A 25,723-nucleotide genomic window follows, 5' to 3' on the forward strand; every position below is an offset into this window, starting at 1 on the left:
GCTCCTCAGGTGGTCAGTAGCTGCAGTACTATCTGAATCACCTGCTCCTCAGGTGGTCAGTAGCTGCAGTACAGTCTTTATCACCTGCTTCTCAGGTGGTCAGTAGCTGCAGTACAGTCTGAATCACCTTTTTCTCATGTGGTTAGTTGCTGCAGTACAGTCTGAATCACCTGCTCCTCAGGTGAATAGTCACTACAGTACTATCCTCTCTTCCTGCCCCTCAGGTGATAGTGGCTACACTACAGTCTGAATCACCCGCTCCTCGGGTGATCAGTACGCTTGCTTAAACATAGTTCTACCCGCTCCTCGGGTGAACTATCTCACTATTGTCTGTATCTCCAGTTTGCTGGAGTTTGTATTCCTGTGTTATATAGAGATATTCCTATCTCCAAGCTCCTCTGGGAAAGCGAGTATCTCTATCATTACTGTTGCACCAAACACATACCCTTACATTGGTTGTCCTGTTTCTGGCTATACCAGTATTATTGGTGATTCTGCAGATCACACATAATTAGGTATAGTATCTGTATTATTGGTGATACTGCAGATCACCAATAATCAGAGAAATCTGTTCTCGCTGACACCAATCGTTACATACAATTACCTGTGTAAGAATGGCTGCATTTTACATTTTCCCAGTGAAATTTGTATTTGCCTCCACCCACTTTTTGGTTATGGGGATACAAAGTATCCTATATGTTATTCCAGGTAATGTACTATGTGTGTGCCAAATTTCATTCTAATCCGTTCAGCCATTGTTGAGTGATTGAGTAACAAAAATCCAAACATCTAAACTTTTGCATTTATATAGTGAGATTTCATGTAAGCATAAATGTACAGTAAATGTTTCTTCTCGTTCTTCCTCTGCAGCTCCTCTCTTTCAAACTCTTCATTGGCTGGCAATAACCAGAGGATCCAGATTAAACTCTTAACCTTACTTACAAAATTTCCACAATCTCTCTCCCCTGTACATGTCCTCATCATTTTCTAGATACCAACCCAACCACAATTTCAGATCTGCACATGATCTTCTTTTGTCCACCTCTAGAATCACCTCCTCGCATTCACGTATACAAGATTTCACACATGCTTCACCCCTCCTCTGGAATCCCCTGCCAGGCTGCCTGCCACAACAAAATCGTCACTCTCCAACCATTGATATCTTTAAACGTGCCCTCAAAATTCACTTTTTTCTGCCAAGTATCTGCTCTACCTTAGGCTATTTCCCATTTGACCTCTGGTCAAGTTGTACGCCTACTAGATAACCTAAAACACACTGCCTCTATGTATTATTATTGTATACTACCCCATCTCTTGTCCCCATTCCTTCAGATTGTAAGCGAGCAAAGGCAGGACTCTCTCACCCTTTGGGTCTCGGAATTTGTTACACATTTTATTCATATTACTTTTGTCACTGTAATTACCAATCCTATATTTTGTACCGACTCTGTATTTTGTACCAACTCTATATCTTGTATATTGGTGTATACCATTGTCTGTATTATTTTGTACACCTTGTTTGTTTCTTGTTTTGTACAGTGCCACGGAACATCTTCGCACTTTATAAATCATTAATGATAATAATAACAATGTCAAGAAGGAGGAAGGTATCTTGACTGTACCTACAAATTGTAAAACCCCCACCAGGCCACAGGTTACTCTGGATGCAATACTTCCCGGTAAATAGGTGCAACAGGCCCTTTATCCCCACCCTGATGCTAACCCCTTCCCACCCCCCAAAAAATTTAATCATGTATTTATGGGAGAAGAGACATTGCTATGATGCATGTAGTCCTTCTGAGTGATTATTATTGATTTATAAAGCACCAACATATTCAGTGGCACTGGGCAAAGTCGGAAAACAACAAGGGGTACATGATGCAGACAATGACAAACATCAAGGGCTTGATTCATAAAGCCATGATAACTCTTATAACGGTCTCGCTAGCGTTTTGCAGTTTTCGCATGCAAATGCGAATTTGCATGCAAAATCGCGGCGCGGCAAAAATCAGGCGTGCTATAACGCTAGCGCGACCATTATAAGAATTATCACAGCTTTGTGAATCAAGCCCCAAATATGGACACTGGTACAAAATACGGAACTGGTGATTACCATGACACATGTAACATGATAATTCAAATATATAACAGAGCGCAAGCTATAGAATGATTACCAAATTCCAAGACAGAACAGGGTGAGAGAGCCCTGGCCCTTTTTTCACTTACCAAACTTTTGTCAGATTTCATTGAAAAATACAGCGACTTTAGCAGTGAATAGCAAAGCCCCCCTTACATGTTATAATCACCAAATTTGCTAAGTATGTTAAGGAAAACTGTGGGGAAATTAATTCCAAAAAGACCTTGTAGTTTTTGAGAAAATGGGCCATTTGGCTGCACTTTATTTACACCTGGATGTCACTCGGGGGAGGCAGACGGGACATTTAACTGCCCGACAAGAGCGCAGTTCAGCCTCCCATCTGAAAGAGGCCTAAGAGTAAATGACTTTGATTGTGTGGGGGAATGCTGGCTAATTTTGGGGGGCAGAGAAGAGTGGCTTTAGGTTTGCATAGTACAGGGGCCACAAATTACATATGGCGGCCCTGCATTCTAAATACTTTACTGCATTCAACTATATGTCACTACAGTGCCTCTTATAGGGCCAGCAAATGTCTGTAAGCATCTTAAATGTAAATTTGTTTTGCCTTCTACAAATATACGCAGAATAGTCATTACTTAAAAGAGTTCCTTTTAACTTTTCAAGACCTTTTTTTTATTCTTTTCTCTGTAGATCTGTCCTGCTAAATGTACTGTCATGCTTGAAGAATAATTTACTTAATTTCTATTTATATTGATGCGGGATACTTTGGCTGTTGCACGTTTAAAATAGTTAACTTGTCAGCTTTCAGCTTCCTGACCACATTGATGTCTGCCTCTCTTCTTTCCCTCTCAAATCTTTGTTAATGATTTTCTATTCGAACGACCTGAACATCAGATCTTCACAGTGTATGAGGAAGAAAAGCCAGCAGGAAAATGTGTTAGGAACTTCATTTTGAAGATGTTTCCATTTACTTTCTGCACTCGATCATGTGTTTGTGCTGTTTGATGTAGCAATATCATTGAAGTGTCAAAGGAATTGATACGACACTTTTCAAATAGTTTGCATGAAAATGATTTGCAAGAACTCTCTTTGGAGTAAGGATGGGGTTAAAGAACTCTCTTTTTAAGGCGCAAAAAATGACTTTTTAACTAATATATAAACAGTAATTAGTTATATTTACTAATCTAAATGGCAGATGGCTGCAAAGACACTAAAAGGAGTCATTTTATTTTGTTCTGCCTCAAGCAGAAAAATTAGATGGGCCCTTTGCTTTGCATCTCTCCGCTTGGTGTCTGTTATCAAAGTTGCTCCTCTGCTTTCTTGATTTTTCTACCATTTTCCGTGTTTTCTGTTATAAGACAAAAGTTAAATTTTTCATTTTTCAACCTTTGCTTTTTCCAGCATTATTTTACATTGCTTTAATATACAGAGGATGGACACCAAATCATCGAATGCTCTTTATTTATCATAAACCACATTTGGACACAGTCTCCATCCAAAGCCTTATGTTTATAACATGTGGTGGAGAAGTGATACATGTTGACAGTTGTATAACGTTTTTCAAAAATGTAAAACATATTTGCCTGCTTTTCATTAGAGCAATAGTCGTTTCTCATACTATAAATATTAGAATACAGGGAAAAAGCCATATTCAAAGCTTGCATAGAACATCTAAACATGGATTGGGCTGCACTATAATTGATCAGTAGTTCCGACCAATTAAAGAGGAACCTTAAAGCGGAATATAACCCTGCATTTCAACTTTGCTCTAAAACATTATTTACAGCATATTATATGCAAAAAGCATTTTTTTTTACTAGACCAGCATTGGAAGGGTTAAACACAGAGGTTTAAAGTTCCGTGGAGAGATATGCAGAAGTTCAGATTGTTACATTCTATTTAGTTATACTGTATGTAGCTATTGAGAAATGTTACACACTCTTTGGCTGTCCTCCAACTCCTTCTCAGTCAGAGAGATGAGTAACATTCAACACTTAGATACATTTATGTAAACAAAATGTATCTATGTCAGCTTCAGATGCGTCTGCAGAAATCTCCAGGAACTTTAAAGCACTGTGTAACCCTTCCAATGCTGGTCTAGTAAAAAAAAAATGCTGGTTGCATATAATATACTGTAAATAATGTTTTAGAGCAAAGTTGAAATGCAGGGTTATATTCCGCTTTAACCTAGTAATGAACTTAATCCCAATCGGCAGCCGATATCCCCTTTCCCACTAGAAATCTTTACCTTATCTCAAATACTGTAAATCATCAGGGACATGTGTATGGATAATATCGTGGTGAAACTCCTTCCACATTGTGATCTCAGGGCCATGGCCCTGTTATTTTTTAACCCTTTCTCTGCAAGCCAATTTGTCCTAAATGCGAACATCTACTGCCAAGTAGTTTTTAGAAATTTTGCACTCATTAAGTTTACTTAGGATTTTTTTTACAAGAAAACCTATATGAAATAAGACATATTATATATTGTTTTTTCCATAACGAATTGGGCTTGAACACTGAAACAACATTTTGTACTTTTTCTGAAAATATAACAACATTTTTGAGTGAAATATGTTAAAAAAGTGAAATACAAATAAAACATTTTACTGTTGTGCTTTTATTTGAAAGACAAATTACATTTACTGACAAAAATGTTAATGTTTGGAAAGCCCTGATTCTGCTGAATCCAACAATACCAGATATGTACTGGTATCTCACTTTTCCTGTTCTGGAATAGGTGCACCAATACAGGTAGCCAGATATAGGTTCAAGCTGTATAGGTAGCCTGGAATAGGTGCCCCAGTACAGGTAGCCAGATATAGGTGCAGCAAGAATAGGTACTTAGGAATAGATGCCTCCAGTACAGGTAGCGAGGTATAGGTGCAGATAGTATAGGTAGCCATGTATAGGTGCCGCCAATACAGGTAGCTAGATATAGGTGTCACCAGTATAGGTAGCCAGGTATAGGTGCCGCCAGTACAGGTAGCCAGATATAGGTGCAGCCAGTCTAGATGGCCAGGAATAGGTGCCCCAGTATAGGTTACAGGTATAGGTGACGCCATATAGATAACAGGTATAGGTACCCCGATATAGGTAGTAGGTATAGGTACCCCCAGTATAGGTATTAGGCATAGGTAGCCGGTATAGTTGCCCCAGCATAGGTAATAAGCATAGGAGCCTCAAGTATGGTAGCAGGGATCAGGGCCACTACAGGGAGGGGAGCCGACATCTTTCTCCCTCCCTCCACATGGGCCCCCATCCTGTGGCACCCCTGCATGGCTGAGCAGTGGTCGGTGTGTAATTACTCACCCGATCACTCATTCCATGCATATCCCAGGAGGCTGCAGGCAGGTAAGTGTTATGTAAGAAGAAAAAATCTGTACAGCGCTCACTCCTCACAGTAGTACATAAGTTTCATAAACCACAGAAATCCCACTGTCTGCAACTGCCTCCAGTCTCTAGTAGAAATGAATACTCTCACCGGCGTTCAGAGGCTGATTTGCCACAGATTAGCTGAACACGTATTTTTGTTGAATTCCAAATTTTGCTCTCTTCCCTCTAGCACCACGATCTTGGCTCCACTTTTCCTCAAAAAGACATGCAATAGAACATAGCGTAAAACTGTAACTTTACATTTCCCAGTTCCCTTGCATGCCACAGTGAGTGCACCTCTACACCATAAGTGCTCCCGACTGTGTGTGTCTGTGCTACGGCCTCCACCGAACTGTGTATAAAAAATGCTTCCTCACCAGATAAATATGCTGTCCTGTTACAGATCAGCAAACATTCGTATGGATATCACTACTCCAGTTGTTCAAACGGCAGGATTCCACATTGGTAGCAATTCGCCTTGAAGTATACCTCAGAAAGAAACAACAGTATACATAGCATGAACCTGTCACACTTCACAGTTCCTAATTACTCTGCTTGTGCAAAAGTGAGTGCACCCTCTCCTCCGTACACACCCTTCACACTCAGTGTCCTTACTTCGGTTTTCCCCAAACCAAAAAATGTCCCTAACCACTCACCAGATAAGCTGCTGACCTGTCATGGATCAGCAAACAGCGCTTTGGTGTCAGCTTTTCAAAGCCCCTGATGAGTCATCCTGACGAAACTGGTAGGGCGTGGCCTCGGCAGACGAGCGGACACTAGCTGAGCGCCGGTGAGGACGTCCAAGACTTGTTTTTAGATATGCGCATGAACTTTTTACCAAATGTGAGTGTATTTTAAATCAATTTTATTGGAAATAAAACAGTGTTACGCTATGAGAGATGTGTATTAGTCCTGCAGGCACAGTGTGACAAGATCTGGCTGAAACCCCTTCGCTGACACCAAAGCGCTGTTTGCTGATCCATGACAGGTCAGCAGCTTATCTGGTGAGCGGTTAGGGACATTTTTTGGTTTGGGGAAAATCGAAGTAAGGACACTGAGTGTGAAGGGTGTGCACGGAGGAGAGGGTGCACTCACTTTTGCACAAGCAGAGTAATTAGGAACTGTGAAGTGTGACAGGTTCATGCTATGTATACTGTTGTTTCTTTCTGAGGTATACTTCAAGGCGAATTGCTACCAATGTGGAATCCTGCCGTTTGAACAACTGGAGTAGTGATATCCATACGAATGTTTGCTGATCTGTAACAGGACAGCATATTTATCTGGTGAGGAAGCATTTTTTATACACAGTTCGGTGGAGGCCGTAGCACAGACACACACAGTCGGGAGCACTTATGGTGTAGAGGTGCACTCACTGTGGCATGCAAGGGAACTGGGAAATTTAAAGTTACAGTTTTACGCTATGTTCTATTGTATGTCTTTTTGAGGAAAAGTGGAGCCAAGATCGTGGTGCTAGAGGGAAGAGAGCAACATTTGGAATTCAACAAAAATACGTGTTCAGCTGATCTGTGGCAAATCAGCCTCTGAACGCGGGTAAGAGTATTCATTTCTACTAGAGACTGGAGGCAGTTGCAGACAGGGGGATTTCTGTGGTTTATGAAACTTATGTACTACTGTGAGGAGTGAGCGCTGTACAGATTTTTTCTTCTACATCTTATAGGGGAGGGCTATCCCCACTGTATAGTGATCCTCCCAACAGCTTGAGATGTTTAATTTGGAGAGGCTCTGTGACATTGAACAGCGCCTAGACCACTTCTTTACAGCTATAAGTGTTATGTAAGCATGTGTATAATGGTGGCCACTAATGATCCAATCTTTTTCATCCAATCGTACCATTTCTATGTAATATAAGAGACTGCCTACAGTAAACATTCAATATATTCACTCAGTTTACTCTTCTACTACATAGATTTGGTAAGATTGGATGAAAAGGATTGGATCGTTAGTGGCCACCTTAAAGGAGTACTATCGATTGAAACGACTTTTTTTTTTAATACTCTATATTAGTGTACACATTACCACTAGTGCTAGGGGCACTTTATTTATTCACCCAGGTCTCTCTCTCACTATCCCTGCTTAAAAATTCATTTCTCACACAGCTCATAGTAGTTTGGGTCACCCTGAGCTGCTTGGTTACTCTGTCACACAGCTCACAAATATATTTCACTGTGTCACTCACAGCATGCAGCAGACATGAGGAGAAATAGGCTGATCTGAGGTGGTAACAGGTAACTAAATGAGCTAGAATATTGCTGGAATATAACTAGCTGTAACAATAGTCTGTGTTTAGTTACACTGGCTGCCTGCTTGAGGAGATTCACTCCAGGCTGCATCCACTTTACAAGCTGCTGAGAGGGGCAGACCACTGTTCACAATTAGCATTATTAGTATCTTTATCAGTAAAAAGAAGCAAAGATAATAAACACACATTGCTAGAATCTTTAACCCCTTACCACCATATCAACAAGATTCTTTCAGCAAGGTGATAATTAAACTATAAACTGAGGAGTTGATAGCATCTCCCCTTTGCAGAGACATGGTCTAGCCCTCTGGGAGCCCTCAGTATTAGATACATTTGTATCCAACACTGACGCCAAAACTGACGGAGGATTTTACAGCTGAGAGGAACAGCTGTGTGAGGAATCAAATGGCTCCTAGTACTTGCCCTAAAGTGTGCTACAACATACAGCATTTAAAAATAAATGCATACATCGATAGTATTCCTTTAAGTAAGATGGAATCCAAAGTTATGTAAGTATGTGTATAAGTAAGATGGCATACAAAGAACAGCTGCAGAAACAATGTCGAAGGCAGTGGCAAACATGGTGTATACACCAAGTAGAGTAAGGACCATAACAAGACAAAGCCATACACGGGATATGTCATTAACAGATAGCTGAGGTGTTTATCTTTAGGAAAACCTATCAGTGACTAAAGCGGGTTGGGCTTTTAGAGCACAGACATGCTTATCATAGCAGCACAAGAAGAATTGGCACTAAGCACCAGATCTGTAAAAGTGGGCATCTACTGCGCTAGGCAGGACCTAAGATACAGAGAGGCTTCAGAGACAGTCCACCACATAATGGCAGGTTGTAAGATGCAGGACAACCAAGTGGCTGGCATTGTGTACAGGAACATGTGAACAGTATATGGGCTAAACCACCCAAGTCTAGATGGGAGTTTCCAAAGAAGTTCATTTAAAATAACAGGGACAAGATCCTGTGGGACATCTAGGTCCAGATATACAGACAGGTCTTGGCCAGTCAACTGATTACTGTGGAAGTAGACAAGGTCCAAAGTCCATACAATGATGATGGATGTAGCAGTTCCAAATGACAGGAGCATCACACCAGGAAGAAAATAGGTAAAATATTATGAGCAGAACAAATGAGCATAGACAAAACACTGCTTTGGGAGATATGCCACACAGGTTCTTGGCATGCTGCATCCTGGATCCTGTTACAATCTTCTATGACTTCTACAAGTTCCCACCAATAGGCTCAGTGCCGCTCTATTTAGGTAGGACTAAACCACACCCTAGCGTAACACTGCTGGCTCAAAAAACTGCTGCCACTGTAAAGGCCACTACAATATATACTGTAACATATTGTAATAGAATCCGAAGACATAACAACGAAAGTTGTTTAGATGATACCTTTAATAACTAACTGAACAAGATCTTGTACAGTTAGTCGTTAAAGGTATCACCTAAAGAACTGTTGTTGTTATGTCTTCGGATTCTCTCCATGACTAATACCAGAACACGGAACGCAGAATGATTTAAAAGATTAGATATTACATCTGACATTAAACACTTAATCTAACACAAATCTGTAAAAACGAGAATCATCTTGGGCAGGAGCAGTGCTCAAGAAATATTCATGCAGCTTTCTACTGCACTGATCATTTTTAAAGAAATGTAAGTAATGGTATTAACTGTGCACTGAGTTCCTCCATAAAATTTCCCTTTTTCAGTCTGGCAGTGGGAAAAATGTTGTTTTATTAGTAGGTGTAAGAAGTGCAACAGGCGCACAGAGGCGGAGCTCACCGCCGGGCACCAAAACCAGGCGCTCCATAGCAGCAATATAATGCTGCGCGGGGTGCATAAAGGTAATTCAGGGCTCCAGAAGTTGCCGGATCTCAATTACATCTCCCTCTGAGTTGCGTCAACTCAGAAAGGGAATAGTATTTAACATGCCAGGGAGTTTTGCAGCAGCAGGGAGAGCCATCATTTAGCTCTCTTGGCGCGTAATTCACCGGCGATGCGTACGGTACGAAGGACAAGAACCCAAAATCAAATGGACTTACAGTATTCATTTCAGCCAGTAATAATAAAATGAGAGCCTCACCTTACTGTATTTTTTCAAGTGAATAATACCAAGCAGCATACCACACCCAACAATTAGGGTATACTGTATGTCCTGATGTCGGTGACCACTCCACCTGCCACTTTGAAAGCCGCTCAGAAACCACTCTGGAAGGAGTGACAGAATATCTCTTTCCTAAGCCATCTCTAAAGTTTCCCCCAAGAACTGCTCTATGTTTTCCCCTACCTCTATAAACATTAGGGGCAAATGCTCTGAGAGAAGGGCATGTTTTCTGTGGCAGGAGCAGATGCGGCAGAAGGATAGAATACATTTGTACTCAAAACATCAAGATTACATTTTTGCATTGTAGTTTTAAATCCAGACTTTTTTGAACACTGCATCTGAACTAAAACGTTAAGGATGGCAGTGATCACAGCAGGCAGTAAAACAATTTGCGGTGAATACAATTTGCTGAACAGTATGTTGTGAAATGTTATGAGCTGAACTAGCAAAATTACAGATTAAAAAAGTTCTGTTATGAGTGTTTGTCTATAAGGAGTTGTCTTCACAACATTTGATAAAATTTAAAACAGTATAAAGTACCGGTATGTGAAAAGTAGGGAAAAAAACTGTGTGCCACCAAGCTTTATAAACATCTTTTGCACATTACAGAGAGAGTGGCCAAGAAGTTAAATTCACATGGGCATGGGCATTGTTATTCTACTTTGCATAAGAAACTGATTGTATTGGTTATGACCACCTTCGCACTAAGCTCTCCTCACATCTAAAGGTGGCCATACTTTCTATTTTTTTTTCATAAATATGATCGATTTTATGGTATATTTCTTCTTTTGTTCAAATTATTCAATGAAGTGGAAAAATTCTTAAGATTTCTCTGGTCGAAAAAGCCCCCTCAAAATTGGACCATGTAGTTTTTATTAACCTCCTCCTGTCTGCACTATCTTCCCCCTCTCCTCTGCTTAACATAAATTGATAATCATAATAATTCTAGTTTTTTGTATAGTGCTTTTCTCCTGTCGGACTCAAAGTACTTGCAAGGCAGCCACTAGAGTGCGCTCAGTAGGCAGTAGCATTGTTAGGGAGTCCTGCCCAAAGAACTCCTTACTGAATATGGTGGCGCTTTATAAATACAATAAATAAGTGCTGGCTAACAGAACAGGAAGAGCTGAGATTTGAACCCTGGTCTCCTGTGTCAGAGCCCTTAACCATTACACTATCCATCCATGCTAGCATTAGTGTTAACATTAACCTTCACTTCTCCTCTGCCTAAAAACACTAACTTCCTAACCACCCCTTTCCTTTGCCTAACACAGCTTGGGGTACACATTTTAAAAGCCGGGAGATCAGCCCAGGGGCAAACCCAGGATTTTCAAGGGGGGGATTCTAGAAAGGTCTCCCTCAGCCACGCACAATACAGTATAATAATATGATAGGGCATCATGCTGGGTACACATAATGCAATTTCCTTTCCGACTGACAAGATCTAACAATTATTTCCTTAATGTCCGATCTGCTCCCGATCGACAATGGGATCTATCAGGAGCAGTTTAGATACAGATAATAATGAGGACAGCCGAAATTGGTAATGAAGGGGAAAGTGAAGCATTCACACAGCAGGGCACAGGGCTGTGCTCATACCTGACATACCCCAGAGCATGCTCTGTACTAGAGTTGGGCCGAACGGTTGGCGTGCGAACGGTTCCATGCGAACTTCCGTGGTTTGCGTTCGCGTCCCGCAGGCGAACTTTTGCGGAAGTTCGGTTCGCCCCATAATGCACCATGAGGGTCAACTTTGACCCTCTACCTTACAGTCAGCAGGCCCAGTGTAGCCATTTAGGCTACACTAGCCCCTGGAGCCACTCCCCCCTACTAAAAGGCAGGCAGCGACGACCATTACGGTCACTCGTGTGCCTGCATTAGTGAGAGTAGGGCGAGCTGCTGCGCCCTCTCTCTGTTACGGAACAATAAACAGGTATTGCAATGGATGACCACAGTTTGCAGAAACACTGATACTGAGACAGGAATGTGCAAAAAGGTGTTTTATTAAGGACCAAATCATGCAAATAACATACAACCATATGCAAACAATATATACAGTGAATCTCCCGCAAACCAAACAAAACAGTGTGCACACATATAACCAAAACCCTGACTATCTATCTATCTACAAACGGCATGCAGGAGATATATATGTACAAGCAAATATATATATATATACAATAACGCGGTATCAAAGGGAGCAGGCAAAGACAGGTCAAAATGGAATAACAGAGTCAGCAACGGGTAATCAGATACAAGCAAGGTACAAAGGAATAGACAGAAGCAGAGTCAGGACTAGCAGAGGTTCAGCAGCAGGTAATCAGATCACAGAGCAGGTACAGGAAACCAGGTATCAAACAACAGAGGTGACCAGAGACTCAGACCTGTAGAAAGGAAGTTCTGGCCATGACTTGCAGGAAGAGGCAGACTTATATAGTCCATGTAACAGGAAGCATCTGGTGGTAATTGCTCAAAGACACATTAGAGGCCTCTGCAGGCCATACAAAGAACTGCAAGTCCTTAAATGTAATGATAAGCCACCTGCTGGTGGATAGTGGAAGTCCAGGGCAGTCCAGCTCAATACCACCACCAGCAGGCAGGAGATGATACAATATGAATCGTAACAGTACCCCCCCCCTGAAGGAGCGGCCTCAGGACGCTCCACAGTGTCTTTAGAAGATGTCCACCAGGGTCCCACAAGAGGGCAGACAACCTAAACATTGGCCAGGTGGGTCGCAGAGGCCAAGCTTGGGAGGGCAGGGAGGGAAAACACTTTAAAAACTTGGTCTTTGGATGTTGTAACATAAGCTGTAAATGTCCAGGCAGGATGGCAAGTTGGATAAAAGACTGTACAACATCAGGCAGGACCCAGAAAGCAGCAACAAATACAGGAGGCAGTAAAAGGCAAACCTGGGTGGGCAGGGAGGGAAATAATGCCAACCAAATCCAGACCAGCATCTTTTGGACAGAAAGCAATGTAGAAAACAGGATCTCAGGAAACTGGAGGATATCAGACAAGGTATCAGGCTGGACCGGAGACTGGCAGGCATAAGGCTTGGCAGGAGACTGGACAGGACCATTAGGCTGAGCAGGAGACTGACAGGTATCATCAGGCTTGACAGGATCTTCAGACTGAGCAGGTGACTGGACAGGATTATCAGTCTGAGCAGAAGGCTGGACAGGATCATCAGTCTGAGCAGAAGGCTGGACAGGATCATCAGTCTGAGCAGAAGGCTGGACAGGATCATCAGTCTGAGCAGAAGGCTGGACAGGATCATCAGTCTGAGCAGAAGGCTGGACAGGATCATCAGGCTGAGCAGAAGGCTGGACAGGATCATCAGGCTGAGCAGAAGGCTGGACAGGATCATCAGGCTGAGCAGAAGGCTGGACAGGATCAGGCTGAACGGGAAACTGGCAGGCACCAACAGGCTTAGCAGGAGACTGGCAGGCATCATCCGGCTGAGCAGGAAACTGGACAGAAACAGGCTGAACAGCAGACTGGACAGGATCATCAGTCTTGGCAGGAAAATGAGCAAGATCAGGCTGAACAGGAGACTGGCAGGCACCAACAGGCTTGGCAGGAAACTGGCATGCATCATCAGGCTGAGGAGGAGACTGGACAGGATCAGAGTGGACAACAGGTTGGCAGGTCTCAGACAGAGCAGGAAACTGGCAGACATCAGGCGCTGCAGCAGGCTTGGTACTAACAGGGCAGACAGCAGTCTTGGAAGCATCAGGAGCGTTGATAACAGGAGTCTCTAGTGGCTGGGCAACAGCAGAAGTCTGTGAAGGCTGGGCAGCAGCAGAAATCTGTGGAGGCTGGGCAGCAGCAGAGATCTGTGGAGGCTGGGCAGCAGCAGAAATCTGTGGAGGCTGGGCAGCAGCAGACATCTGTGGAGGCTGGGCAGCAGCAGAAGTCTGTGGAGGCTGGGCAGCAGCAGAAATCTGTGGAGGCTGGGCAGCAGCAGAAGTCCGTGGAGACTGGGCAGCAGCAAAAGTCCGTGGAGACTGGGCAGCAGCAAAAGTCCGTGGAGACTGGGCAGCAGCAAAAGTCCGTGGAGACTGGGCAGCAGCAAAAGTCTGTGGAGACTGGGCAGCAGCAAAAGTCTGTGGAGACTGGGCAGCAGCAAAAGTCTGTGGAGACTGGGCAGCAGAAAAAGTCTGTGGAGACTGGGCAGCAGCAAAAGTCTGTGGAGACTGGGCAGCAGAAAAAGTCTGTGGAGACTGGGCAGCAGCAAAAGTCTGTGGAGACTGGGCAGCAGCAAAAGTCTGTGGAGACTGGGCAGCAGCAAAAGTCTGTGGAGACTGGGCAGCAGCAAAAGTCTGTGGAGACTGGGCAGCAGCAAAAGTCTGTGGAGACTGGGCAGCAGCAAAAGTCTGTGGAGACTGGGCAGCAGCAACAGTCTGTGGAGACTGGGCAGCAGCAAAAGTCTGTGGAGACTGGGCAGCAGCAAAAGTCTGTGGAGACTGGGCAGCAGCAAAAGTCTGTGGAGACTGGGCAGCAGCAAAAGTCTGTGGAGACTGGGCAGCAGCAAAAGTCTGTGACGGCTGGGCAGCAGATTGCATAACATCAGGTGAAACAGAAGGCAGGAAAACTTCAGGCAGGTTAACAGGTTGGGAAACTTCAGACAGGGCAACAGGCTCAGTAGTTTCAGGCAGGGCAACAGACTGCATAACTGCATGGATCTGGACCTTTGGCTTAGTACTTGGCTGGGCCGTTGGCTGAGCGCATGGCTGAACCGTTGGCTGAGCGCTTGACTGGACCTTTGGCTGAGACCCTGATACAGTTTGTGCGAGTTGGCACTGAGACTGTGCGGACTGGGCCTGTGCGAGCTGGAACTGAAACTGAGTGGGCAGGATACTAGATTGAAATTCTGTAGGCTGTATGCCGTTTTCTGCAGACTGGATGCAAAACTCTCCAGACTGTGAGCAGGATTCTGCAGGTTGACTAGAAGTCTCTGCAGACTGGAGGTAAGGCTCTGTAGACAAACACACGGCTGGACTGGATTCTGGAGCATACCAAGTCTGCAAGAGCTGTGAGAGGAAGGCAAGAGTTTGTATAACAGGTGTCACCGAAACATTAACCAGAGGCTGCATCATACAGGAGTTGGATGGAGGCTGCACAGGAGGTGAGATGACTGGAGGCTGCACAGGAGGTAAGATGACTGGAGGCTGCACAGGAGGTAAGATGACTGGAGGCTGCACAGGAGGTAAGATGACTGGAGGCTGCACAGGAGGTAAGATGACTGGAGGCTGCACAGGAGGTAAGATGACTGGAGGCTGCACAGGAGGTAAGATGACTGGAGGCTGCACAGGAGGTGAGTTGACTGGAGGCTGTACAGGAGATGAGTTGACTGGAGGCTGTACAGGAGATGAGATGACTGGAGGCTGCACAGGAGGTAAGATGACTGGAGGCTGCACAGGAGGTGAGATGACTGGAGTAATGGAAGCTGTAGGAAAGTATTTGCGTCTAGTCCTGGTGATCACTCTGGAAACTGGAGCAACAGCAGGCTTATTAGATGTAGCTGGATACTGCCAGGACCAGGGTGTGGACCTGATAGCGGTTTGCAAGGGTGCTGATTTTACAGGTTTTTTCACTATTGCAGGTTCTGAGTTCTGGACACAGGAAGAGGTATATGGAAAATGAGCAGAAGAAAGAGAGTGAGAACGGGAAGACAGGATTTCACGCCAGGCAGAGATCAGAGCAACCGCTGATTTTTGCTTACAAAGCTTATATTTCAACAAATCTTCAGTTGCATGTATACTGGCAGATACATACACTTCACTTTTTTCAGAGTAACATTCATAAAAACCTTCCATATCTCTCTTCATAAAATCAAACAAACGATCAATCTGGTCAGAGTTAAATACAAAATCCAAACGTTCCTTTCTGGAAGACTGACATTTAGGAACTTTAGCTGCAGAGGACTGAGGGTTCTGAACTAGATGAGAGGTAGCCAGAGGGTTAACAGGGGATTTGCATAATGACAGGATTTCAGAATATGCATCAATCAGGGCATGAGCTGACTCAGGCTTACATCTTCTTTCAAACAATAGACTCTCAACCGCACATTTACATCCAGAAACAAATGCAAAGCTTTGCTTAATGTAAAAGTGAAAAAATGCTTTTCTGTCTGTTTTCAAATAACTATGGTACATGTTAACTTGTTCGGAAGTAAAGTCAACCTGGACAGGATTTATAACAGGTAAGGCAGGAGCTGTGGAACCTGATAATTTTCTGCCATGCATTTAGCAAAAGAGAGGCTTTCCCATACTTGCATATTCCCTTAGTAATCAGGGACTGGAGGGAATCAATGCAAGCCTGCACGCTCTGTTTATCTTTGCCTGAGTAGTAATCAAGAAAACATTCCCTGTCATCCTCAAACAAATTAATTAGAGCTTCTATGGCATAGTTGTCAAAAGGTGGTTCATAATCGCTGACTATACTTCTGTCATAATCAGGTTGCAAACAAACATTTGTTATCTTGGGGTGTACAAGGTCATTCCAGATCCTGGCTAAATTTTCAATATCTTGGGTGCTAAAGATTCCCAACTTAACATAACTGTGGGCTTGGAAAATTAACTGCTGTATTTCAGCCTTAGAAAAACCAGCAAATTCAGCACGACATTCAATCTCTTCCTCATCAGCCAGTAAAGCATAATAATACATTTGCTGCGGATCCATTTTTGGACACAACAGGTATCAGTGCACAGTATGTCTGCAGTGGTCAGTATGATGGCCAGAACTTACTGTTACGGAACAACAGGTATTGCAATGGATGACCACAGTTTGCAGAAACACTGATACTGAGACAGGAATGTGCAAAAAGGTGTTTTATTAAGGACCAAATCATGCAAATAACATACAACCATATGCAAACAATATATACAGTGAATCTCCCGCAAACCAAACAAAACAGTGTGCACACATATAACCAAAACCCTGACTATCTATCTATCTACAAACGGCATGCAGGAGATATATATGTACAAGCAAATATATATATATACAATAACGCGGTATCAAAGGGAGCAGGCAAAGACAGGTCAAAATGGAATAACAGAGTCAGCAACGGGTAATCAGATACAAGCAAGGTACAAAGGAATAGACAGAAGCAGAGTCAGGACTAGCAGAGGTTCAGCAGCAGGTAATCAGATCACAGAGCAGGTACAGGAAACCAGGTATGAAACAACAGAGGTGACCAGAGACTCAGACCTGTAGAAAGGAAGTTCTGGCCATGACTTGCAGGAAGAGGCAGACTTATATAGTCCATGTAACAGGAAGCATCTGGTGGTAATTGCTCAAAGACACATTAGAGGCCTCTGCAGGCCATACAAAGAACTGCAAGTCCTTAAATGTAATGATAAGCCACCTGCTGGTGGATAGTGGAAGTCCAGGGCAGTCCAACTCAATACCACCACCAGCAGGCAGGAGATGATACAATATGAATCGTAACACTCTCATAGGGAAAGATTAGTTAGGCTTAGCTTGTCCCTGGCTGCATACCTGTTCTGTGAACCCACCACTGCATACCTGTACTGTGAACCCACCACTGCATACCTGTTCAGTGAACCCACCACTGCATACCTGTTCTGTGAACCCACCACTGCATACCTGTACTGTGAACCCACCACTGCATACCTGTTCAGTGAACCCACCACTGCATACCTGTTCTGTGAACCCACCACTGCATACCTGTTCTGTTCAGTGAACCCGCCACTGTATACCTGTTCTGTTCAGTGAACCCGCCACTGCATACCTGTTCTGTTCAGTGAACCCGCCACTGCATACCTGTTCTGTTCAGTGAACAGTTTGGTGTGTCAGTGTGAAGCAGTACCTTAATTACACTACCTGATTGATGTATACACATGCAAGATGTTTTAAAGCACTTTAGGCCTGTCATTTAGCATTCAATATGATTTCTGCCCTTAAAAAGCTGCTTTGCGTCAAATCCAGATTTTTCCCGGGGACTTTTGGCATGTATCCCACTCCGCCATGCCCCCCTCCAGGTGTTAGACTCCTTGAAACATCTTTTCCATCACTTTTGTGGCCAGCATAATTTTTTTTTTTTCAAAGTTCGCATCCCCATTGAAGTCTATTGCGGTTCGCGAACTTTAATGCAAACCGAACCTTCCGCGGAAGTTCGCGAACCCGGTTCGCGAACCTAAAATCGGAGGTTCGGCCCAACTCTACTCTGTACACAGGCTGCTGCTCCATCCAAAGTCAACTGTAGCAGGGAAAGAATGGGGCAGTGCTGTGAGTTGCAGGTTACCTGCAGATATTCTGGTGTCTCAACTCATGCCTGTCTCCAGACACTGCACCGGCCCTGGTCTGAGGGGGGAATCTGGGCAGCTGTAATACCCCCCTGCGTTTGCCTATGAGCCGGTAGTCAGTCAAGAAACTGAACACTGCTAACTAAAATTTTGTGCAAGCTTTCTCAATTACAGCCATACTTATTTACAAATTGGACATTCAACTGATTTTGTGTAATTCAATTTGTAATCTCATGTAATTTTTGTGTAATTTCATGCAGAATTTAGTGGTCATAGCAAAGCCCACATACATGCTATCAAAAAGGGTGTGGAAAAGGCATAAAATATATTTTTTTTTAAAGATCTTGTAGTTTTTGAGAAAATGAATTTTAAAAATGCAAAAGAAAAATGTTTTTAAACTCAGGAAAATGACAGTTTAACCTCCCTACCTGTAAGGACGAACCTGACTTGTCCTAAAAAAATAGCTGTACTCGAGTCAGGCTTGGCCAGTAATTCCTATTACTCACCTGCGACATCCCTGGCATGCGGGATCCCTCACCAGCACCTTGCACCTTCCCTGCACGTGGATTCCTGTCTTCTTAGCAGTGATCCCCAGTGGCGATCTTGTCCTCTTCATTCTTTATCAGATTCCTGTCCCCTGGCCATCACATCCCCAGCGTGTCCCAGGAGCAGTAAAAAAGGGCGCTGGCAGCTAGTGGACGAAAAGGGCTCCACCATTCACTCCCATAGTAAATATCGTTTAATGGGCGCCGAACAGGAAAAAAGGGCGCCGGAGATTATTAGTGTTTTATATCTGCGCCCAGAGATTATTAACATTTTATAACTGCCCCCATGACAAATCACGTTTACAAATATACTAAACATATCTATCGTATTTAGCTAAACCGTTATTTAAAATTTTATTACTTACTGTTTGTAAAACATTATTATCCACATAAAAAGCGATCAGTAAGTAAATCATAATATATTTTTTACAGTCACTATTTGTAAAACATTATTATCCACACACTAAAGCGATCACTAAGGGGGGGTCTTAGGGTTAGGCACCACCAGGGAGGATTTAGGGTTAGGCACCATCAGGAGGGGTCTTAGGGTTAGGCACCACCAGGGGAGATTTAGGGTTAGGCACCACCAGGCGGTCTTAGGTTTAGGCACCACCAGGGGGGTCTTATGTTTAGGCACCACCAGGGGGTGGTTAGGGTTAGGTACCACTAGGGGTCTTAGAGTTAGGCACCACCATGGGGGTCTAAGGGTTAGGGATAGGTAGAGGGAGGGTTCTGTGTGAGAGTAGGGTTAGGTTTAGTTGTAGTAAAATGTTAGTAATATTTACTAATATTTTACTGCAGTTATTTTTCATTGTTACAAACAATATTTTCAGATTTTATTACATGAAGAAACGATAAATGAAGGTTATATACAATATCATACAATTATAATGATTATACATATATTATCGTTTTTTAACAAATGTAAATTTTCACTTTCAAAACAGGAAAGAATATCGTATTCACAATTTGCAATTTCATAGACATTATTAGAGGTTTTAAATTTGTAAAACATTATTGCAAACAAAATATAACACAACATTTTTTATAAACGTTATTGCCACTTATCGTTTACACCCCGCGTCCTTTTTTCCCGACGCCCTTTTTGCATGTACGCGCATGTCTCCCTTGATGACACTGCGTGTGCCCCCTGGTGTCGGGTGCATGCAGTGTAATCACATCAGGTGGCAGATTCAAATGTTTTGTATTGGATCCAATACTGTATTGGATCCAATATAAAAAATTCTAAGTGTAAAAAAAGTAAAAAAAATAAAAATAAAAATTAAAAAGAAAATTTAAAAAGTGTTTGTTTTTTTATATTGTATGCATTCTTGCAGATAGCTTTGTCCTTGTGTGATCATCACCCATGTGAAGATTAATCATCACCCATGCACTGAATCAGATGTTTTTAGACAGAAATGATTGCAATGAAGATCGGGCAGCCACTTTGCTGCACCAATCACTGCCAGATTCGATCATTATGATTGAATCATCGGGATATCGAAGTCAAAAATCGAGTAATTAATGGGCTCTCCATCAGCTCTAAATACAGTTGCTCCTGCCATGTTCTACTTTCCCCATCATACTAACCCCCAGCTAAGGCACAACCCACACAACAGATTTGCAAAAGTTCTTGTGGAGAAAACCTGACTTTGATAACAACTACCTTGAGTTATTAGATGAGCAATCATACTTACAACTAGGCAGTTGATTCTAATGTTTTTGGCCGATTAACACAGGTTGTTTTGATGTTTATCCAGCTGATTCTTGTATGACCATATAAGAGAGTGCTTGGTGTAAAGCACTCTCCCGAGGTTTACCCTACTCCTAGAATACTGCTCCCCAAACCCTACTTATGACAGGCGGCCTGACATCTTCCTCCTCCCTTCCCCGTATGAAACCAAAAAACACATCTCACAAGAACGCATCTGCCGCAGGCTGGCAGCAGCTGATTAGCCAGACAGCAATAAGAGGCGCACAGTGAGTCACTATGCACAAACTCACTGAAATGTGCTTATGCTGTCCTGCCAGCAGTTTCTCCTGCTTTCAGCTCCTTCACACACAGGCCGGTGTTCAGTGTCTTCTTTGTCCTCACCTCTTACGATGAAGCATCATCTGCTACGATCAGGTGATGGTGCGGGTGCCTAACTTCTTGTGCATATTTCCAGGAGCTGGGAACTTGGAAGGGAAGGGGAAAGTAGAAATGGGTGGGGAAGTGGATAAGGGTGGAGCCACGTGCATGCATGCTCAGCAGCAGTACCGAGAAGGAAGTAATGAACTGTGCCAGTGTGAGACAGTGACAATATACAGTAAGTGGCAGTGGCGCCTCTTGAGTAAATAGAGCTCCAGGCTGTTGTCTGGAGTGCCTTTGCTGAAAAATGGACCTGCCTAACACTAACCTCTCCTCTGCCTAACATTAACCTCCACTCTCTTCTCTGCTTAACACTAATCTCCATCTCTCCTCTGCCTAAAACTAACCTCCTAACCTCTAACCACTCATTTCCTCTGCCTAACACTAACCTCCCCTCTCATCTGACTAACACTAACACTAACCTACCTCTCCCCTTTGCCTAACACTAACCTCACCTCTGCCTAACACTAACCTACACTCTCCTCTGTTTTACACTATCCACCTCTTTCCTCTAGCTAACACTTACCCCCTCCCCTGCCTAACACTAACCTTTTAACCAACCCTTTTCTCTGTCTAACACTAACCTCCCCTCTCCTCTGCCTAACACCAACCTTCCCTCTCTTTTCTGCCTAACACTAACTTCCCTCTGCTCTGGCTTAGACTAACTTCTGCTCTCCTCTGCCTACCACTAACCTCCCTCTCTTGTTTGCCTAACACTAACCTCACCTCTACCTAACACTGACCTCCCCTCTCCTCTGCCAAACACTAACCACCCCTTTCCTCTGCCTAAAGCTAACACCCTTTCCTCTGCCTAACACTAACCTCCCCTCTCCTCTGCCTAACACCATCCTTCCCTCTCCTCTATCTAACAATAACCTCCCCTCTCCTCTACCTAACACTAACTTCTGCTCTCCTCTGCCTAACACTAACCTCCCATCTCCTCTGCCTAACACTAACCTCCCCTCTCCTCTGCCTAACCATAACCTCCCCTCTCCTCTGCCTAACACTAACTTCTGCTCTTCTCTGCCTAACACTTACCTCCCTCTCTCCTCTGCCTAACACTAACCTCCCATCTCATCTGCCTAACACTAACCACTTCCTTCCTCTGCCTAACACTAACCCTCTTCTCCTCTGCCTAACACTAACCACCCCTTCCCTCTACCTAACACTAACGTCTTCTCTTCATTGCCTAACACTAAACTCCCCTCTCCTCTGCCTAACGGAAAGAGTCAGCTTTTCCATTTGGAAATCAAAAAACGGAAATTGGAATTCCGCGGAAATCCAATTTACCACAACTCAGTAATTTTAGCCCAATCACAGAACTTGGAAGCATTGGACCCATCCAAGAATGAGGTCATTTTAGACCAATCACAAAAATGATTTTCCTTTTTCCAATTTTTTGGCATTTTTTGCTTTCTTTGCAAAAAAATTACAAATAAAATATGCCTCGGAAATCGGAAAAATGGAAATTCAGAAATAGGCATTGGAGGAAATCGGTATTTCCGTGGAATCGGAAATGTAAATTTCTGACCATCCTTTCCCGATAAAATATATAAGATGCAGGCAAACTTCTGTGGTGCCTCAGGCCCCAGGACCCAAATGTCCTGTTTACTAGTACAGGAGGTGAGATTGAGATTGGAAGCTTCTCCCTGGAACACAGACTCACTGTGGAACAGTCAAATAATACACACGCTTGTAAGGGGAACTGGAGAGAGATGAGCCAATGGACAGCAAGAGTTCTGGCATTTTAAGGTACAGCACTATGGCCCATATGCAATTCACTTTTTCACCTGACTTTTCTCCTAGGAGATAATTTTTCATCTTCGATTTAAATAACTTTTCATCACTTTTCAAATAAAAAAGTACCAAAAAGTAGATGAAAAGATACTATCTAAATTATTTTGATGGAAGAAACGAACACAACAGAGGTGCCAGCAAGAATAAAATATTTAAAAACCGTTTAAAAGGAGGGATGTAGGTGGACTCACCTCCCTCAGGTAAAGACCAGCCAATGAGCCGTCAATAAACAAGAGGCGCTCTTACCAGAACTTGACTTTCTAATATGTTTCTCCACTCTTGATTGCCTGATGAAGCGGGAGCTTTGCCCGTGAAACGCGTTGCATATACTTGGAGAATCCCCAATAAATAATATTGTTGTTTATTGACGGCTCATTGGCTGGTCTTTACCTGAGGGAGGTGAGTCCACCTACATTCCTCCTTTTAAACGGTTTTTAAATATTTTATTCTTGCTGGCGCCTCTGTCGTGTTCGTTTCTTCCATTGATCAAGTCCACCCTGGGTGGAGGGGTGCATCCCCATCTTTTTTTCCTGTTTACAGAGAGCAACATTTTAAATACCTGAGTGGGGTCAGGTTATAATTCTCCCCACTTGCCGTTCCAGTGGTTGCCTTTGTGGTAACCCAACCTTGTGAGTACATCTACTATTAATTTTCATTAATTCTGTTCCATTGTGACATACTGCACCATATCGGGCTCTCGGTCTCGTTTTTGTCCTTTAAAAATTATTTTGAGTATTTTTTTGCTTTCTGGTGGCTTAAAAGGCATTTTTTTGACAAGTTTAAAAATATCACCTAGGAGAAAACGCAGGAGAAAAAGTTAATTGCATATGGGGCCTTAGGTGAGATGGATGTGGAAGCTGACATGTTTATTTCCTTTTAAAGAATAAATAGATGTACAGAGGCGCCAAAAGGATAAAAGTATGCTAAAAAGTTTAAAATATTCGGGTGGCGGTGGTGGTGACAGAGGTGCCAAGCATATACTGGACCACTAGCTGTGATACTCCGTTTGTTTAATGCCTGATGAAGCGGGATTGTGCCCGTGAAACGCGTTGCGACATTGTTCTGGGAGTATGTGACTAAATTGTCTTTAATTCAAACGACAGCATCATGTCTATTTGGGAGTGGACGGCCCACCACCGCCACCCGAATATTTTTAAACTTTTTAGCATACTTTTATCCTTTTGGCGCCTCTGTACATCTATTTGTCAAGATTTCCACCCTTGGTGGAAGGGTGATACACCCTCCTTTCCTTCTTCAGAGAGCGACATCTTATTCCTGAGTGGGGACAGGTTTAATCTCCCCACCTGCGTACACAGTGGTTGCCTGAGTGGTAACCCATGTTTGTGAGTATATTACTTACTATCACTATTCCTCCTTGTTTCCAATACATACTACACCATATCGGGCTCTCGGTATCTCTCTTTTATATTCCTTTTAAAGAATGCACATTGCCTGGCTGTCCTGCTAATCCTCTGCTTCTATTACTTTAAGCCAACCTTTCTCAACCTTTGTATCCTGGAGGAACCCTGCAGATAACTTTTGGATCTCAAGGAACCCCTGCAAACAATTTTTTTTATCTCGAGGAACCCTTGCTTTTTTTGCAAGAGGCATGGTCATTAAAAGTAGGTTAGGCTGTTTATTTCACCACCCCCTATTACACTGCCACGCATTATACTGTCTCCAGTCCTCACCCCAGTGCTTTTTATTAATTTTCATATTATTATTCTGACCCCCAATTTAGTACTTCTTTTTACAGTACCCCCTATTATAATGTGCTCTATTATACTTCCCCCACAATGGGGAAAATGCCAAGGAACCCCTGCAGAGTCCTCAAGGGACCCTGGTTGAAAAAGCTTGCAGATCAGATGTCTAGGATAAATCTGACAAGATTAGCTGCATGCTTGTTTCAGGTCTGTGATTTAGACCCTACTGACCATTAAGATCAGCAGCACTGCCAGGTAACTGTTATTAATGCAATGTTCTGCAATTTTTTTGCTGTTGAAAATGTATTAGATATGACAGCCCATGTAAATTAGTTAGCTGGTTCCCATCAAATGCCTTTATTCATAGGCAAAAAACAAACACACCTGACAGCCTGTTACATTGCTGCTGAAACCAGCATTCATGCAAACTATGTAATAGGATACGAGCCAAAAGCGCAACTTACATTACGTACAAAATGCACACACTGCTTGTATAATGAGTTACATGCTGTGTGCAAACGTAAATTTTATAATAGTGTTGTGAATTTGTCCCGTGTGCTTTTATTCTTTTAAATTAAATTGTAACCCCGACCTACACTCGGGGTAGCCGCCCCACAAGATTACATGGCCCCGGGAGGAATTTTTTTAATAAAACTTGTTGTAAACCTTGTAGCTAGCACTAGGCTAGCTACCTGTGTCCCTCAAGTCCCTCCGCTTTGCTCCGATCCTCCCGATAGCCACCGTTATACGTACCACCCCCCCCCCCGGATCCCGCGATAGTGCAGCCTCTCCAATTACCTCCAGGTTTTGCTATGGGGAGGATCGGGACTGCGCACGACGTCATGACATCGATGACGTCAGACGTCATGTCTGATCATCGCCATAGTGACGACTGAAGCTGATTGGGGAGGCTGTGGCTCTTGCGGGATCGCGGCTGGGTAAATATAAGCGCCGGATATCGGGGGGATCAGAGAGGTGCGGGGGGGACACAGGTAGCTAGCCTAGTGTTAGCTACAAGATTTACAACAAGTTTTATTCAAAAAAATACTCCTGCGGACGCAACCACCGAAACTGCGTACTGCCAGGGAGGTTGATTTCACTTCAGGTACACTTTTTTAAAGGATACTTGCCGTGGACTTGGAGGAAATCTGAGGGCATCTTGTGGAACTTCAATGGTTTATAGCTGCACCTCAATCAAGACAGCCCTGACTGTTGTTCCATGGGAAGGTCTGCACTTCACTTCACAACCTTTTTGTTCCTTGTAAAAATATGGTATGATTAGTTAAAGGATACAGGAGATGAAGAAAGTAATAGCAGATTTACTTACCTGGGGCTTCCTTCAGTCCCTTGAAGCCTATGTGCCTCCCACCACAGCTCCGCTCTTAGGCAGTCTCCTTGGGTCCTCACCGTAGCTT

At 43.3% G+C, this 25,723-nt stretch overlaps 1 long non-coding RNA gene across 1 annotated transcript in view; it reads right to left on the bottom strand.

The window, feature by feature from the left end:
• Nucleotides 1-3,341: 3,341 nt before the first annotated feature.
• Nucleotides 3,342-25,723, bottom strand: part of LOC137570460 (uncharacterized) — a 96,751-nt gene continuing 74,369 nt past the window's right edge. Inside the window, exon 3 of the long non-coding RNA XR_011031054.1 lies at nt 3,342-3,446. This is a non-coding gene — a long non-coding RNA (uncharacterized lncRNA). The remainder of the gene's footprint in view (nt 3,447-25,723) is intronic.

This window comes from Hyperolius riggenbachi, chromosome 4 (assembly GCF_040937935.1).
Source record: "Hyperolius riggenbachi isolate aHypRig1 chromosome 4, aHypRig1.pri, whole genome shotgun sequence".
Classification (NCBI taxonomy): domain Eukaryota; kingdom Metazoa; phylum Chordata; class Amphibia; order Anura; family Hyperoliidae; genus Hyperolius; species Hyperolius riggenbachi.